Consider the following 16,149-nt stretch of genomic DNA (forward strand, 5'->3'; position numbering starts at 1 on the left):
CCCCTGTTTGTCGTAGCTCAATGTTTTTAGTATGGTTAGATGGGGGACAAATTGTACTATAACATACTCAAAGGACATCCCCGTATCTCCCGTAGAAACAGAGTTACAAGCCTGCAAAGTATAGTCTAACTCATTTCCTATGGAGGAGTTTGTTTGTTCACGTATTGCTTAATTACTTGACCCTGTTCTTTCGATTAAAAATAATAACATATCTTTAGTGTAGCGGTTATCGCATCCGCCTCACTCCCGGAATTCCACAGGTTCGAAACCGCGAAGTTTTTTTTTATAATTATCCGAACATTTGTGTCAAGGTCACATTATTTACATCCCCGAATCTCTGGTAGAACCAGAGTTACGAGCCTCCAGAATTTAGTCTAATGTATTTCCTATGGAGGGGTTTGTTTGTTTACGATTAGCTTAATTACTCGACTACTGTTTGTCGTAGCCCTAATTCTTAGTATGGCTAGATGGGGGACAAATTGGTCTATAACATACTCAAAGGACATCCCCGTATCTCCAGTAGAAACAGAGTTACGAGCCTGCAAAGTTTATTTTCCAAAATCAAAAGTAACCTTCTAACAATAAGTGAGACAAAAAGTAAGTTGACGACGATATTGCGGTAGCCTCAAGTTTAAAGTATCCTTGTATGGGGAGCAAAGAGTACTATCACATATCCAAAGGAGATCCCAGTATCTCTTGTAGAACAAGAGTTATGAGCCTCCAAAGTTTAGAGCAAAAATCATAAGTAACATAATAAAAATAAGTGAGACGATACCAAAGTTGACGAACATTTTGCTTAATATCTCGGCCCCTGTTTGTCGTAGCTCAATGTTTTTAGTATGGTTAGATGGGGGACAAATTGTACTATAACATACTCAAAGGACATCCCCGTATCTCCCGTAGAAACAGAGTTACAAGCCTGCAAAGTATAGTCTAACTCATTTCCTATGGAGGAGTTTGTTTGTTCACGTATTGCTTAATTACTTGACCCTGTTCTTTCGATTAAAAATAATAACATATCTTTAGTGTAGCGGTTATCGCATCCGCCTCACTCCCGGAATTCCACAGGTTCGAAACCGCGAAGTTTTTTTTTATAATTATCCGAACATTTGTGTCAAGGTCACATTATTTACATCCCCGAATCTCTGGTAGAACCAGAGTTACGAGCCTCCAGAATTTAGTCTAATGTATTTCCTATGGAGGGGTTTGTTTGTTTACGATTAGCTTAATTACTCGACTACTGTTTGTCGTAGCCCTAATTCTTAGTATGGCTAGATGGGGGACAAATTGGTCTATAACATACTCAAAGGACATCCCCGTATCTCCAGTAGAAACAGAGTTACGAGCCTGCAAAGTTTATTTTCCAAAATCAAAAGTAACCTTCTAACAATAAGTGAGACAAAAAGTAAGTTGACGACGATATTGCGGTAGCCTCAAGTTTAAAGTATCCTTGTATGGGGAGCAAAGAGTACTATCACATATCCAAAGGAGATCCCAGTATCTCTTGTAGAACAAGAGTTATGAGCCTCCAAAGTTTAGAGCAAAAATCATAAGTAACATAATAAAAATAAGTGAGACGATACCAAAGTTGACGAACATTTTGCTTAATATCTCGGCCCCTGTTTGTCGTAGCTCAATGTTTTTAGTATGGTTAGATGGGGGACAAATTGTACTATAACATACTCAAAGGACATCCCCGTATCTCCAGTAGAAACAGAGTTACAAGCCTGCAAAGTATAGTCTAACTCATTTCCTATGGAGGAGTTTGTTTGTTCACGTATTGCTTAATTACTTGACCCTGTTCTTTCGATTAAAAATAATAACATATCTTTAGTGTAGCGGTTATCGCATCCGCCTCACTCCCGGAATTCCACAGGTTCGAAACCGCGAAGTTTTTTTTTATAATTATCCGAACATTTGTGTCAAGGTCACATTATTTACATCCCCGAATCTCTGGTAGAACCAGAGTTACGAGCCTCCAGAATTTAGTCTAATGTATTTCCTATGGAGGGGTTTGTTTGTTTACGATTAGCTTAATTACTCGACTACTGTTTGTCGTAGCCCTAATTCTTAGTATGGCTAGATGGGGGACAAATTGGTCTATAACATACTCAAAGGACATCCCCGTATCTCCAGTAGAAACAGAGTTACGAGCCTGCAAAGTTTATTTTCCAAAATCAAAAGTAACCTTCTAACAATAAGTGAGACAAAAAGTAAGTTGACGACGATATTGCGGTAGCCTCAAGTTTAAAGTATCCTTGTATGGGGAGCAAAGAGTACTATCACATATCCAAAGGAGATCCCAGTATCTCTTGTAGAACAAGAGTTATGAGCCTCCAAAGTTTAGAGCAAAAATCATAAGTAACATAATAAAAATAAGTGAGACGATACCAAAGTTGACGAACATTTTGCTTAATATCTCGGCCCCTGTTTGTCGTAGCTCAATGTTTTTAGTATGGTTAGATGGGGGACAAATTGTACTATAACATACTCAAAGGACATCCCCGTATCTCCAGTAGAAACAGAGTTACAAGCCTGCAAAGTATAGTCTAACTCATTTCCTATGGAGGAGTTTGTTTGTTCACGTATTGCTTAATTACTTGACCCTGTTCTTTCGATTAAAAATAATAACATATCTTTAGTGTAGCGGTTATCGCATCCGCCTCACTCCCGGAATTCCACAGGTTCGAAACCGCGAAGTTTTTTTTATAATTATCCGAACATTTGTGTCAAGGTCACATTATTTACATCCCCGAATCTCTGGTAGAACCAGAGTTACGAGCCTCCAGAATTTAGTCTAATGTATTTCCTATGGAGGGGTTTGTTTGTTTACGATTAGCTTAATTACTCGACTACTGTTTGTCGTAGCCCTAATTCTTAGTATGGCTAGATGGGGGACAAATTGGTCTATAACATACTCAAAGGACATCCCCGTATCTCCAGTAGAAACAGAGTTACGAGCCTGCAAAGTTTATTTTCCAAAATCAAAAGTAACCTTCTAACAATAAGTGAGACAAAAAGTAAGTTGACGACGATATTGCGGTAGCCTCAAGTTTAAAGTATCCTTGTATGGGGAGCAAAGAGTACTATCACATATCCAAAGGAGATCCCAGTATCTCTTGTAGAACAAGAGTTATGAGCCTCCAAAGTTTAGAGCAAAAATCATAAGTAACATAATAAAAATAAGTGAGACGATACCAAAGTTGACGAACATTTTGCTTAATATCTCGGCCCCTGTTTGTCGTAGCTCAATGTTTTTAGTATGGTTAGATGGGGGACAAATTGTACTATAACATACTCAAAGGACATCCCCGTATCTCCCGTAGAAACAGAGTTACAAGCCTGCAAAGTATAGTCTAACTCATTTCCTATGGAGGAGTTTGTTTGTTCACGTATTGCTTAATTACTTGACCCTGTTCTTTCGATTAAAAATAATAACATATCTTTAGTGTAGCGGTTATCGCATCCGCCTCACTCCCGGAATTCCACAGGTTCGAAACCGCGAAGTTTTTTTTTATAATTATCCGAACATTTGTGTCAAGGTCACATTATTTACATCCCCGAATCTCTGGTAGAACCAGAGTTACGAGCCTCCAGAATTTAGTCTAATGTATTTCCTATGGAGGGGTTTGTTTGTTTACGATTAGCTTAATTACTCGACTACTGTTTGTCGTAGCCCTAATTCTTAGTATGGCTAGATGGGGGACAAATTGGTCTATAACATACTCAAAGGACATCCCCGTATCTCCAGTAGAAACAGAGTTACGAGCCTGCAAAGTTTATTTTCCAAAATCAAAAGTAACCTTCTAACAATAAGTGAGACAAAAAGTAAGTTGACGACGATATTGCGGTAGCCTCAAGTTTAAAGTATCCTTGTATGGGGAGCAAAGAGTACTATCACATATCCAAAGGAGATCCCAGTATCTCTTGTAGAACAAGAGTTATGAGCCTCCAAAGTTTAGAGCAAAAATCATAAGTAACATAATAAAAATAAGTGAGACGATACCAAAGTTGACGAACATTTTGCTTAATATCTCGGCCCCTGTTTGTCGTAGCTCAATGTTTTTAGTATGGTTAGATGGGGGACAAATTGTACTATAACATACTCAAAGGACATCCCCGTATCTCCAGTAGAAACAGAGTTACAAGCCTGCAAAGTATAGTCTAACTCATTTCCTATGGAGGAGTTTGTTTGTTCACGTATTGCTTAATTACTTGACCCTGTTCTTTCGATTAAAAATAATAACATATCTTTAGTGTAGCGGTTATCGCATCCGCCTCACTCCCGGAATTCCACAGGTTCGAAACCGCGAAGTTTTTTTTTATAATTATCCGAACATTTGTGTCAAGGTCACATTATTTACATCCCCGAATCTCTGGTAGAACCAGAGTTACGAGCCTCCAGAATTTAGTCTAATGTATTTCCTATGGAGGGGTTTGTTTGTTTACGATTAGCTTAATTACTCGACTACTGTTTGTCGTAGCCCTAATTCTTAGTATGGCTAGATGGGGGACAAATTGGTCTATAACATACTCAAAGGACATCCCCGTATCTCCAGTAGAAACAGAGTTACGAGCCTGCAAAGTTTATTTTCCAAAATCAAAAGTAACCTTCTAACAATAAGTGAGACAAAAAGTAAGTTGACGACGATATTGCGGTAGCCTCAAGTTTAAAGTATCCTTGTATGGGGAGCAAAGAGTACTATCACATATCCAAAGGAGATCCCAGTATCTCTTGTAGAACAAGAGTTATGAGCCTCCAAAGTTTAGAGCAAAAATCATAAGTAACATAATAAAAATAAGTGAGACGATACCAAAGTTGACGAACATTTTGCTTAATATCTCGGCCCCTGTTTGTCGTAGCTCAATGTTTTTAGTATGGTTAGATGGGGGACAAATTGTACTATAACATACTCAAAGGACATCCCCGTATCTCCAGTAGAAACAGAGTTACAAGCCTGCAAAGTATAGTCTAACTCATTTCCTATGGAGGAGTTTGTTTGTTCACGTATTGCTTAATTACTTGACCCTGTTCTTTCGATTAAAAATAATAACATATCTTTAGTGTAGCGGTTATCGCATCCGCCTCACTCCCGGAATTCCACAGGTTCGAAACCGCGAAGTTTTTTTTATAATTATCCGAACATTTGTGTCAAGGTCACATTATTTACATCCCCGAATCTCTGGTAGAACCAGAGTTACGAGCCTCCAGAATTTAGTCTAATGTATTTCCTATGGAGGGGTTTGTTTGTTTACGATTAGCTTAATTACTCGACTACTGTTTGTCGTAGCCCTAATTCTTAGTATGGCTAGATGGGGGACAAATTGGTCTATAACATACTCAAAGGACATCCCCGTATCTCCAGTAGAAACAGAGTTACGAGCCTGCAAAGTTTATTTTCCAAAATCAAAAGTAACCTTCTAACAATAAGTGAGACAAAAAGTAAGTTGACGACGATATTGCGGTAGCCTCAAGTTTAAAGTATCCTTGTATGGGGAGCAAAGAGTACTATCACATATCCAAAGGAGATCCCAGTATCTCTTGTAGAACAAGAGTTATGAGCCTCCAAAGTTTAGAGCAAAAATCATAAGTAACATAATAAAAATAAGTGAGACGATACCAAAGTTGACGAACATTTTGCTTAATATCTCGGCCCCTGTTTGTCGTAGCTCAATGTTTTTAGTATGGTTAGATGGGGGACAAATTGTACTATAACATACTCAAAGGACATCCCCGTATCTCCAGTAGAAACAGAGTTACAAGCCTGCAAAGTATAGTCTAACTCATTTCCTATGGAGGAGTTTGTTTGTTCACGTATTGCTTAATTACTTGACCCTGTTCTTTCGATTAAAAATAATAACATATCTTTAGTGTAGCGGTTATCGCATCCGCCTCACTCCCGGAATTCCACAGGTTCGAAACCGCGAAGTTTTTTTTTATAATTATCCGAACATTTGTGTCAAGGTCACATCATTTACATCCCCGAATCTCTGGTAGAACCAGAGTTACGAGCCTCCAGAATTTAGTCTAATGTATTTCCTATGGAGGGGTTTGTTTGTTTACGATTAGCTTAATTACTCGACTACTGTTTGTCGTAGCCCTAATTCTTAGTATGGCTAGATGGGGGACAAATTGGTCTATAACATACTCAAAGGACATCCCCGTATCTCCAGTAGAAACAGAGTTACGAGCCTGCAAAGTTTATTTTCCAAAATCAAAAGTAACCTTCTAACAATAAGTGAGACAAAAAGTAAGTTGACGACGATATTGCGGTAGCCTCAAGTTTAAAGTATCCTTGTATGGGGAGCAAAGAGTACTATCACATATCCAAAGGAGATCCCAGTATCTCTTGTAGAACAAGAGTTATGAGCCTCCAAAGTTTAGAGCAAAAATCATAAGTAACATAATAAAAATAAGTGAGACGATTCCAAAGTTGACGAACATTTTGCTTAATATCTCGGCCCCTGTTTGTCGTAGCTCAATGTTTTTAGTATGGTTAGATGGGGGACAAATTGTACTATAACATACTCAAAGGACATCCCCGTATCTCCAGTAGAAACAGAGTTACAAGCCTGCAAAGTATAGTCTAACTCATTTCCTATGGAGGAGTTTGTTTGTTCACGTATTGCTTAATTACTTGACCCTGTTCTTTCGATTAAAAATAATAACATATCTTTAGTGTAGCGGTTATCGCATCCGCCTCACTCCCGGAATTCCACAGGTTCGAAACCGCGAAGTTTTTTTTTCTAATTATCCGAACATTTGTGTCAAGGTCACATTATTTACATCCCCGAATCTCTGGTAGAACCAGAGTTACGAGCCTCCAGAATTTAGTCTAATGTATTTCCTATGGAGGGGTTTGTTTGTTTACGATTAGCTTAATTACTCGACTACTGTTTGTCGTAGCCCTAATTCTTAGTATGGCTAGATGGGGGACAAATTGGTCTATAACATACTCAAAGGACATCCCCGTATCTCCAGTAGAAACAGAGTTACGAGCCTGCAAAGTTTATTTTCCAAAATCAAAAGTAACCTTCTAACAATAAGTGAGACAAAAAGTAAGTTGACGACGATATTGCGGTAGCCTCAAGTTTAAAGTATCCTTGTATGGGGAGCAAAGAGTACTATCACATATCCAAAGGAGATCCCAGTATCTCTTGTAGAACAAGAGTTATGAGCCTCCAAAGTTTAGAGCAAAAATCATAAGTAACATAATAAAAATAAGTGAGACGATACCAAAGTTGACGAACATTTTGCTTAATATCTCGGCCCCTGTTTGTCGTAGCTCAATGTTTTTAGTATGGTTAGATGGGGGACAATTTGGACTATAACATATCCTAAGGACATCCCCGTATCTCTAGTAGACACAGAGTTGTGGGCCTGCAAAGAATAGTCTAATGCATTTTCTATGGAGGGGTTTGTTTGTTCACGTATTGCTTAATTACTTGACCCTGTTCATTCGATTAATAATAATAACATATCTTTAGTGTAGCGGTTATCGCATCCGCCTCACTCCCGGAAAGCCACAGGTTCGAAACCGCGAAGTTTTTTTTTATAATTATCCGAACATTTGTGTCAAGGTCACATTATTTACATCCCCGTATCTCTGGTAGAACCAGAGTTACGAGCCTCCAGAATTTAGTCTAATGTATTTCCTATGGAGGGGTTTGTTTGTTTACGATTAGCTTTATTACTCGACTACTATTTGTCGTTGCTCAATGTTTTTAGTATGGTTAGATGGGGGACAAATTGGACTATAACATACTCAAAGGACATCCCCGTATCTCCAGTAGAAACAGAGTTACGAGCCTGCAAAGTATAGTCTAATGCATTTTCTATGGAGGGGTTTGTTTGTTCACGTATTGCTTAATTACTTGACCCTGTTATTTCGATTAAAAATAATAACATATCTTTAGTGAAGCGGTTATCGCATCCGCCTCACTCCCGGAAGGCCACAGGTTCGAAACCGCGAAGTTTTTTTTTTGCTTGGAACATGCAAAGACCTTTATAATTATCCGAACATTTGTGTCAAGGTCACATTATTTACATCCCCGAACCTCTGGTAGAACCAGAGTTACGAGCCTCCAGAATTTAGTCTAATGTATTTCCTATGGAGGGGTTTGTTTGTTTACGATTAGCTTAATTACTCGACTACTGTTTGTCGTAGCCCTAATTCTTAGTATGGCTAGATGGGGGACAAATTGGTCTATAACATACTCAAAGGACATCCCCGTATCTCCAGTAGAAACAGAGTTACGAGCCTGCAAAGTTTATTTTCCAAAATCAAAAGTAACCTTCTAACAATAAGTGAGACAAAAAGTAAGTTGACGACGATATTGCGGTAGCCTCAAGTTTAAAGTATCCTTGTATGGGGAGCAAAGAGTACTATCACATATCCAAAGGAGATCCCAGAATCTCTTGTAGAACAAGAGTTATGAGCCTCCAAAGTTTAGAGCAAAAATCATAAGTAACATAATAAAAATAAGTGAGACGATACCAAAGTTGACGAACATTTTGCTTAATATCTCGGCCCCTGTTTGTTGTAGCTCAATTTTTTAGTATGGTTAGATGGGGGACAAATTGTACTATAACATACTCAAAGGACATCCCCGTATCTCCAGTAGAAACAGAGTTACGAGCCTGCAAAGTATAGTCTAACTCATTTCCTATGGAGGGGTTTGTTTGTTTACGATTAGCTTTATTACTCGACTACTGTTTGTCGTTGCTCAATGTTTTTAGTATGGTTAGATGGGGGACAAATTGGACTATAACATACTCAAAGGACATCCCCGTATCTCCAGTAGAAACAGAGTTACGAGCCTGCAAAGTATAGTCTAATGCATTTTCTATGGAGGGGTTTGTTTGTTCACGTATTGCTTAATTACTTGACCCTGTTCTTTCGATTAAAAATAATAACATATTTTTAGTGTAGCGGTTATCGCATCCGCCTCACTCCCGGAAGGCCACAGGTTCGAAACCGCGAAGTTTTTTTTTTTTGCTTGGAACATGCAAAGACCTTTATAATTATCCGAACATTTGTGTCAAGGTCACATTATTTACATCGCCGAATCTCTGGTAGAACCAGAGTTACGAGCCTCCAGAATTTAGTCTAATGTATTTCCTATGGAGGGGTTTGTTTGTTTACGATTAGCTTAATTACTCGACTACTGTTTGTCGTAGCCCTAATTCTTAGTATGGCTAGATGGGGGACAAATTGGTCTATAACATACTCAAAGGACATCCCCGTATCTCCAGTAGAAACAGAGTTACGAGCCTGCAAAGTTTATTTTCCAAAATCAAAAGTAACCTTCTAACAATAAGTGAGACAAAAAGTAAGTTGACGACGATATTGCGGTAGCCTCAAGTTTAAAGTATCCTTGTATGGGGAGCAAAGAGTACTATCACATATCCAAAGGAGATCCCAGTATCTCTTGTAGAACAAGAGTTATGAGCCTCCAAAGTTTAGAGCAAAAATCATAAGTAACATAATAAAAATAAGTGAGACGATACCAAAGTTGACGAACATTTTGCTTAATATCTCGGCCCCTGTTTGTCGTAGCTCAATGTTTTTAGTATGGTTAGATGGGGGACAATTTGGACTATAACATATCCTAAGGACATCCCCGTATCTCTAGTAGACACAGAGTTGTGGGCCTGCAAAGAATAGTCTAATGCATTTCCTATGGACGGGTTGTTTGTTTACGTTTAGCTTAATTACTCGGCCCCTGTTTGTCGTAGCTCAATGTTTTTAGTATGGTTAGATGGGGGACAAATTGTACTATAACATACTCAAAGGATATCCCCGTATCTCCAGTAGAAACAGAGTTACGAGCCTGCAAAGTATAGTCTAATGCATTTTCTATGGAGGGGTTTGTTTGTTCACGTATTGCTTAATTACTTGACCCTGTTCTTTCCATTAAAAATAATAACATATCTTTAGTGTAGCGGTTATCGCATCCGCCTCACTCCCGGAAGGCCACAGGTTCGAAACCGCGAAGTTTTTTTTTTGCTTGGATCATGCAAAGACCTTTATAATTATCCGAACATTTGTGTCAAGGTCACATTATTTACATCCCCGAATCTCTGGTAGAACCAGAGTTACGAGCCTCCAGAATTTAGTCTAATGTATTTCCTATGGAGGGGTTTGTTTGTTTACGATTAGCTTAATTACTCGACTACTGTTTGTCGTAGCCCTAATTCTTAGTATGGCTAGATGGGGGACAAATTGGTCTATAACATACTCAAAGGACATCCCCGTATCTCCAGTAGAAACAGAGTTACGAGCCTGCAAAGTTTATTTTCCAAAATCAAAAGTAACCTTCTAACAATAAGTGAGACAAAAAGTAAGTTGACGACGATATTGCGGTAGCCTCAAGTTTAAAGTATTCTTGTATGGGGAGCAAAGAGTACTTGTAGAACAAGAGTTATGAGCCTCCAAAGTTTAGAGCAAAAATCATAAGTAACATAATAAAAATAAGTGAGACGATACCAAAGTTGACGAACATTTTGCTTAATATCTCGGCCCCTGTTTGTCGTAGCTCAATGTTTTTAGTATGGTTAGATGGGGGACAATTTGGACTATAACATATCCTAAGGATATCCCCGTATCTCTAGTAGACACAGAGTTGTGGGCCTGCAAAGAATAGTCTAATGCATTTCCTATGGACGGGTTGTTTGTTTACGTTTAGCTTAATTACTCGGCCCCTGTTTGTCGTAGCTGTTTTTAGTATGGTTAGATGGGGGACAAATTGGACTATAACATACTCAAAGGACATCCCCGTATCTCCAGTAGAAACAGAGTTACGAGCCTGCAAAGTATAGTCTAATGCATTTTCTATGGAGGGGTTTGTTTGTTCACGTATTGCTTAATTACTTGACCCTGTTCCCTCGATTAAAAATAATAACATATCTTTAATGTAGCGGTTATCGCATCCGCCTCACTCTCGGAAGGCCACAGCTTCGAAACCACGAAGTTTTTTTTTTTTGCTTGGAACATGCAAAGACCTTTATAGTTATCCGAACATTTGTGTCAAGGTCACATTATTTACATCCCCGTATCTCTGGTAGAACCAGAGTTACGAGCCTCCAGAATTTAGTCTAATGTATTTCCTATGGAGGGGTTTGTTTGTATACGATTAGATTAATTACTCGACTACTGTTTGTCGTAGTCCTAATTCTTAGTATGGCTAGATGGGGGACAAATTGGTCTATAACATACTCAAAGGACATCCCCGTATCTCCAGTAGAAACAGAGTTACGAGCCTGCAAAGTTTATTTTCCAAAATCAAAAGTAACCTTCTAACAATAAGTGAGACAAAAAGTAAGTTGACGACGATATTGCGGTAGCCTCAAGTTTAAAGTATCCTTGTATGGGGAGCAAAGAGTACTATCACATATCCAAAGGAGATCCCAGTATCTCTTGTAGAACAAAAGTTATGAGCCTCCGAAGTTTAGAGCAAAAATCATAAGTAACATAATAAAAATAAGTGAGACGATACCAAAGTTGACGAACATTTTGCTTAATATCTCGGCCCCTGTTTGTCGTAGCTCAATGTTTTTAGTATGGTTAGATGGGGGACAAATTGTACTATAACATACTCAAAGGACATCCCCGTATCACCAGTAGAAACAGAGTTACGAGCCTGCAAAGTATAGTCTAATGCATTTTCTATGGAGGGGTTTGTTTGTTCACTTATTGCTTAATTACTTGACCCTGTTCTTTCGATTAAAAATAATAACATATCTTTAGTGTAGCGGTTATCGCATCCGCCTCACTCCCGGAAGGCCACAGGTTCGAAACCGCGAAGTTTTTTTTTTGCTTGGATCATGCAAAGACCATTATAATTATCCGAACATTTGTGTCAAGGTCACATTATTTACATCCCCGAATCTCTGGTAGAACCAGAGTTACGAGCCTCCAGAATTTAGTCTAATGTATTTCCTATGGAGGGGTTTGTTTGTTTACGATTAGCTTAATTACTCGACTACTGTTTGTCGTAGCCCTAATTCTTAGTATGGCTAGATGGGGGACAAATTGGTCTATAACATACTCAAAGGACATCCCCGTATCTCCAGTAGAAACAGAGTTACGAGCCTGCAAAGTATAGTCTAATGCATTTTCTATGGAGGGGTTTGTTTGTTCACGTATTGCTTAATTACTTGACCCACTAGCGGGCAACGGCTGACTCTGATTTCGTCAGGTTCTAAAGCCATGTTCACAATTACACAAGAAACCGATTCGAAGCACTTCAAAACGCTTTCAAAGTGACATGTGAACGGCACAATACGATTTGAAAGCGAAAGCGGCTTGAATCACTTCGAACCGGTTTACCCTGTGCAAGTGTGAACATGGCTTTAAAGCAATTTCGTGCCCCCTTCACCATGCAAAACATTTGTATATATGCACGTGCACAAAGATTATAAACCTTCAAAATTACTTAGGCGTAACTGTTACTAGGAAAAAAGCTTCTGTCACATAAATATATGGTAGATTTTATATACAAAGTGATCAAAATAGAATTTTTATCTCAAGAAAATAATCGTAACTTTTGAACCGTAAGTTGCAAAGAGTTGATTCAAAAACCAATAGATAGATAACTGGACGAACTTTCTTTCATATACTGAACGTTTTTATGTTGGATCTACCGTTCGGCCGTAAATCGCAAAAAACCAAATTTTCCAAGATGGCGGCCATTTTTGGTGGTCTTCCACCAACCGGAAATCCGGGGAATTTTTTTCCCTTAATAAGCACCACTATTACTTCCAAATACCGTTGGAATTAGCTTGTTAGTAATTTGTTCTACGTCAAATCCTAATTTCTCTGTACTATTTATTATGTTTTTTTTATCGGGTTAATTTTTAGGTAGCCACTTTCAATCACTAATATCTAAACCATAATGTGCTCTGCGGAGTTGCTTTAATGTTTTCTCAGTATATTTGTTATGTTTTATGCTATATTTGAGTATTTTCTTTAATTCTAATCTACAAGCTGATTTTCATTGACATTTTGAAATATAACAAAGATGTTATTCATCTACTTGTCAGAAAATAAGCGGGTGTAATTAGTGGTCTTTAAAACAATTAGTTACGGGACGAGATTTTATCGTGGCTCCTGCCTCTGTTAATCCTATCTACATTTAGATATAATTTAAAAGCTTTTCATAAGTTATTTTAGTGGATTTTACTTGAACGTTTTTTTTATGTTTCAATTTTTTGGGGGGTTTTTTCTGAGGTTATTTTTTATAAATGAAATTTTACGATTCTTTACACATCGTTCCAATTTTAAAAAAGTGTTAATTTACATGCTCTTACGAGTAAAAAACTGGAACCTTTCGTTAATCTTTATACAGGGGTGTTTGAAGTATTTGTTACGTTATTAAGAGGCCTGGGGTCTCCTTTTTACCTCTCCGAGCGACGTATGTCACGGAGAGGTATTACACCGGCCGTGTCTGTCTGTCTGTGTGTGTGTCTGTCTGTCTGTCTGTCTGTCTGTCAGACCCCACGTGACCGCGTTCGCAGTTTGCGTATCGGAGCAAACAAATACCCGATTTCCGGAACGCGTTCGCGGTTCACGGAAATTTGGCCATTCATCTACCAACACCAGTCTTTACTAACTGGCTTCTAAGGACCACAATTTGCTAGTCTTTGTCCATCCCACATGGACACTAGTCTGTAATTGCAAGCTTCCAAGCACAACCATCTTCTGTTCTTCGTCAATTTCACCTTGACACCAGCTTCTATGCACCACCATCTTCTGTTCTTCGTCAATTCCACATTGACACCAGCTTCTATGCACCACCATCTTCAGGTCTTTGTCCATTCCACATGGACGCCAGTCAGTCCATTCTGGCTTTTCCTTCGTCATCGTTTGGTTTCAAGATATACGCGGCGATCGGCTAGGGTTACGAGAAACGTCTAGCCTCCCAATGGCACGGCTTCCACCATCGGTTCACGCGAATGCGTTTTTATCTATTATTGGTTTCAAGATATACGCGGCGATCGGCTAGGATTACGAGAAACGTCTAGCCTCCCAATGGTGGGGTTTCCACCATCGGTTCACGCGAATGCGTTTTTATCTATTATTATAATGGAAACGAATCGTATATATACCCCAAAATTTGAAGAAAGCGGGCAGGAGGGGCACCCTTCACTTTAAACGTCAATATTAGCAAAGTTTCGAAAGATAATAGGAACAACTTTATTTTAAACGATTTAACTATTTTTAAAGTTATTTACTGGCGATTAAAATAATTAATATCATTTATATTTAATTAATTATTTAAGATAAACTTATTTCTACGTACTGACACAAGTGAGAGTTAATATAGAACGAGTAATGAAGATTGCATCTGAATCGAAACACTACACGCATATCAAAGTTAATATAAAGCGAGTAGGATGAAAAGATCTCTTGCAAAACGATAACATTTTCTTTTTGCAGAATATTAAATGGAAATACTTAAATATTTTTCGGCATTACGATTCATTTAGTAGTTGTGTAGGTATAAAGCTCTGTTTCATCTCAATATTCCAAGAACATCTTTTGATATTAACATTTAAAATTTGGTGTTTACTTTTTAATTCATCTTTACTACATTTATATATAGTGTAAACGTAACTTTTAGCTTCTTTAAATAATAAGGATGTTAATACTTCATCTCTCCATACGTGTTGAAAACTTGAAACGACTGGGTCTATGAGATAAGAATTGACCTTGTTTCATGTCCTCTTATAGGAGGTCTTAACGGTTCAGAGTGAGCCGAAAGTTAAATACACATTTAAGTGATAGATATTAGGTCCTCGTTAGAATTATTGAGGATACGCAGGAAATTATTAAACGCTTTAAACTTTACAAATGATCATGGCAATATCTCGCCGATTAGAACTATGTATTTCCGGTTTGTCTCATTGGCTGGCGGACCTGTGTTTGGAAAGTAAATTCGTCTCGGCTCGGAGAGGTTTATTTTGGTTTCCCAACTTGTTCAAAATTTAATAGCTACGAAAACTAGTTCAAGCGTTATAACAACGAGGCTCCGACGAAAATCGAACTCATGATCTCCTCTTTTCTAGACAGGCGCTTTAACAACTAAGCCATGGAGCCCATGCTACGTAGTAAGATTAATGCTGAATATTTCAGTAATTTTACAAAATCAACTCGTCTGTAGTTTTACTCCACTGTTTGCATATATGCATATCTCAAGCAACTATTATTTCTAGTTTTTCAAAACTTTTTAGCTACGAAAACTAGTTCAAGTGCTATAACAACAAGGCTCCGACGAGAACCGAACTCATGATCTCCTGTTTACTAGACAGGCGCTATAACCACTAAGCCACGGAGCCCATGTTACGTAGTGAGATTAATGCTGAATATTTCAGTAATTTATATCATTTGCCCTTTTACACTATTGTTTGCCTATATGCATATCTCAAGCAACTATTATTTCTAGTTTTTCCAAATTTATTAGCTACAAAACTAGTTCATGTGTTATAACAACAAGGCTCCGACGAGAATCGAACTAATGATCTCCTGTTTACAAGACAGGCGCTTTAACCACTAAGCCACGGAGCCCATGTTACGTAGTAAGATTAATGCTGAATATTTCAGTAATTTTACAAAATCAACTCGTTTGTAGTCTTACCCCATTGTTTGCATATATGCACATCTCAAGCAACTATTATTTTTAGTTTTTCAAAATTTAATAGCTACGAAAACTAGTTCAAGAATCTTACCAACGAGGCTCCGACGAGAATCGAACTCATGATCTCCTGTTTACTAGACTGGCGCGCTAAGCCACGGAGCCCTTGTTGTGAACCGAGATTAATGCTGAATATTAAAGTAATTTAACTCATTTGCAGTTTTACCCTATTGTCTGCATGTATGCATATCTCTAGCAACAATTATTTCTAGTTTTTCAAAATTTATTAGCTACGAAAACTAGTTCAAGTATCATAACATCGAGGCTCCGACGAGAATCGAACTCATGATCTCCTGTTTACTAGACAGGCGCGCTAAGCCACGGAATCCTTGTTGTGAACCGAGATTAATGCTGAATATTTCAGTAATTAAACTCATTTGCAGTTTTACCCTATTGTCTGCATGTATGCATATCTCTAGCAACAATTATTTCTAGTTTTTCAAAATTTATTAG

At 38.1% G+C, this 16,149-nt stretch overlaps 2 non-coding genes across 2 annotated transcripts; both read right to left on the reverse strand.

Annotated features, from left to right (window-relative positions):
- Positions 1-15,267: 15,267 nt before the first annotated feature.
- TRNAT-AGU (transfer RNA threonine (anticodon AGU)) lies at positions 15,268-15,340 on the reverse strand. Its single transcript has one exon. It is a non-coding gene; the product is annotated as a tRNA-Thr (tRNA).
- Positions 15,341-15,496: 156 nt separating this feature from the next.
- TRNAT-UGU (transfer RNA threonine (anticodon UGU)) lies at positions 15,497-15,569 on the reverse strand. The gene has a single exon. It is a non-coding gene; the product is annotated as a tRNA-Thr (tRNA).
- Positions 15,570-16,149: the final 580 nt, after the last annotated feature.

Source organism: Phalangium opilio, unplaced genomic scaffold (assembly GCF_054372755.1).
Source record: "Phalangium opilio isolate 3A_F unplaced genomic scaffold, DU_Popi_V2 ptg000037l_1, whole genome shotgun sequence".
Taxonomy (NCBI): Eukaryota; Metazoa; Arthropoda; class Arachnida; order Opiliones; family Phalangiidae; genus Phalangium; species Phalangium opilio.